Below are 3,200 nucleotides of genomic sequence, written 5' to 3'. Positions count from 1 at the left end.
GTGTGATTGGGAAGTATCTAAGTTTTTTATATGTTACGAGAGTCTTTCCCCTGCCAGTTCTGGGTTTGTAACGGGAATGCCCTCATGTCATGCACTTGGTTAGCTCAGTAATTTCAAGGTAGCATAACATACAAAAGTTAGGGCACATGTCAATTTTCTAGTCTCCTAAACTGAGGGGTTTCATCATGGACTTTGCAACATAGAAGTTCTCTTTCAGCTTGTTCCCTTCAGGTAAAATGCTTCTCGCCCATTCGATAATTTTATCATAACTAGCCTCACTCAACCCATGATCTGACTTGATGGTGAACACCTGTGCTACAACCAATAATTTACTGTGGTTTGTGCAGCCATTCCATAATGGTTCGTCAGAATCCTTCAACAGATCAAAAAACCTAATTGCATCTGCATTAGGTTCTTCTTCTACAATTGAACATTGACTGACATTACCTTGATTCATTCTCATTGCATCCATAACCATATTCCTGTAAGGATTACTGTTGTCATTTGCAACTCCATGCACGTTACTAGCACTAGAAGTTGACCCAACCACCCTTTCTCCCATGCTCTTATTACAAACATATAGTTCTCCGTGTGCATATCAACACAGGTAATTCTCCATAAACCCTTTATGTAAAAGATGTATCATTAAAACATCTAGATATAGATACTTTTTATTTTGACATGTATGGACACCTAATACCGCCTCTAGTAAAATTTCTGGGAATAGATGTTGTGAAATTAATAAAACCCTGAACCCCGTTACAATAATCCATCCGCAATCCTTGGGGTGAATCTCGATACATCCATGAACGATCATCCATGACTTCTATCGAACCTCTATAAAATTATGATGACAACATGTATTAATTAACTATGTTAGGAAAATAAATTTGCAAAAATATTCATATACCTCGAGATTATCCAACAAACTAATTAAAATTTCTCATAAATATTCATTATCAATTATCAACGTCCATACAAATTTATACATATAAATTTACGGAAATTACAACTCTACAATAGCATTGATAAAAATTAAAACGGATCCGTTAAACAAGCTATTAATTATTTCACCACAACACATGTAATTCAGTAATTCAACAAAGTTTCAACAATTTACAAACAAATACAATTTTATAAAATCTAAAACAAACCATAACGAGTATAAAATTATACATTCATACTACAAGTTTGTTTGAGAAATAACAATAAAACATGTACATACACTAATAAAATACATATACTAAAAAACAATAAAATTGACATTTAAATGTTAAAATTAAAAAAAGAAGATAGATTTGCTTACAAAAAATGATAAAATCCACAATAAATCAGACAATGGATATTGTGACCACAGAACTTAAAGAACTATAACTTGTGTTGAGAAGAGAGGGATTTTTTTGGGGGGTGGTTGTTTGTAGTTTGGGAGGGGAGAGTTGGGATGGGGAAGAAGAAGGAGAAATAGGGGAGGAGACAGTCGGCAGAGTTGTGATATATTAACTTTTGCCGATGGAATCATCGACGGACTCATGATGTCGGTGGTTCCGTCGGCAATTCTGACGGTGATTTGATCACATCACTATACGGAGATCCCGGTTTGAATCCCTCGGTGATTCCGTCGATGAAATCGCCCGCAAAAACTTCCACGTCAACGAACCGCCTCTTTTTTAAATTCTATATATTCCGTCTGTAATTCTGTTGGTATATACCGATCACATTATTCCTTCAGTAAATACCTACCGAATTACAAACGGAATAGTATCGACAGAATCATTTTGTCGGTAATTCCATTGGTTTTAGGCGAATTTCTAGTAGTGAAATCCCTCTATAGAACCTGGTTCCAATTTTCTATATCAAACACATTGTGTCACTCTCCTGAATCACAAACTCCAAGCTACTACACATATTTTGCACATGTCCCCTTGAATCTGTAAGACCATTGTGGTTATCCAGACACATCTTTGTAGAGATATAGTCCCAAGAAATTCATGTGTTCAGAACCTGCCTAGATAGAGTGGTGCCTCGTACTTGATGAGGGCTATATAAGTCTCCAATGATGCGCTCAAAAGTTGATCTCCCCTCCATCTTTTGTCTAATTGGTTCCGGGGGACTTAAGTATTCTTGTGTGGAATGACGAGATTGATAGCTACCATCCATCCCACGGTAATGAGAAGCAGCATACCTTGAATACCCGTTTTGCGTAGGGGCGGCATAACGGTGAAAACTGCCTCTTAAGGGACTTGATAGATGTTGATGCGAGTTGCATTCTCGAAGGTCATTTTGCCTAAAGCTTTCAGAGTGGCGTGTTGATGTTATTGATAGAGTTGAGACTTGTTATAGTGGCACAACTTGATTCCGCCCCTGAGTAGCTAGCACCATTTGAGTCAAGAGTCGTACTTGATTGATAAGCTATTGGAAGTCCAGTTAGGTAAAAGTATCTAAATCAGTTGGTTGAAATAGAATATATGCAATAAACCTTTTAAGATTCCAATAATATCATCTTATTTAGATGCATTACTAAATAAGTTAAACAAACTAAAAAAATATATAACTCAAATTTTTCTATACAAAAATACAACTTAAGATATAGATTAGCCATTTTGGCAATCACCTAAAAGGCTAATATTTAAGGAAACCAAGTTTGAGTCATCATCATAGTGGCTATGCTGATGGTGTTGCACTTGGCACTCTCTTCTTGGTAGCTGAAGTCAAGGAAGAAGTTCTCTGGGAGATGTGATTACGTGCGACAATACCAAATAGGCTTCCATAATGAACACTTGAGAATGTAATCTCATATTTATATAATGTACTTTCTAACGATCATTCAAGCCCATTTGTTTTTGTGTTTTAAAAGTGATTTTAGAAAAAATTTAAAAATATATATTTTTCTTTGCTTCAAATTAGTTTTTTGGTTCTTTTATATCGTTTTAATGTGCTGATGTCAAAAATTAATTTTAAAAAATAATATATATATATTTTTAATGTATTTTTAAATAAAAAAATATTTTAAAAAATAATTGTTACCACAATATTAAAAAAATATATACCATTTTTCTTTGACATAATTGATTCCTACCGTTTTTCTTTGGCAATGGTCGTCAAGGACTGCATGTGTATCCCTTTGGCCATAAAAGAAAAAATGGAATTGCTAGCTAGCTTGTAGTATATCATTCAAAGATCATGGGTATTTTTTAAACATG

This window comes from Populus trichocarpa, chromosome 2 (assembly GCF_000002775.5).
Source record: "Populus trichocarpa isolate Nisqually-1 chromosome 2, P.trichocarpa_v4.1, whole genome shotgun sequence".
NCBI lineage: Eukaryota > Viridiplantae > Streptophyta > Magnoliopsida > Malpighiales > Salicaceae > Populus > Populus trichocarpa.
This window is presented reverse-complemented; position numbering follows the sequence as displayed.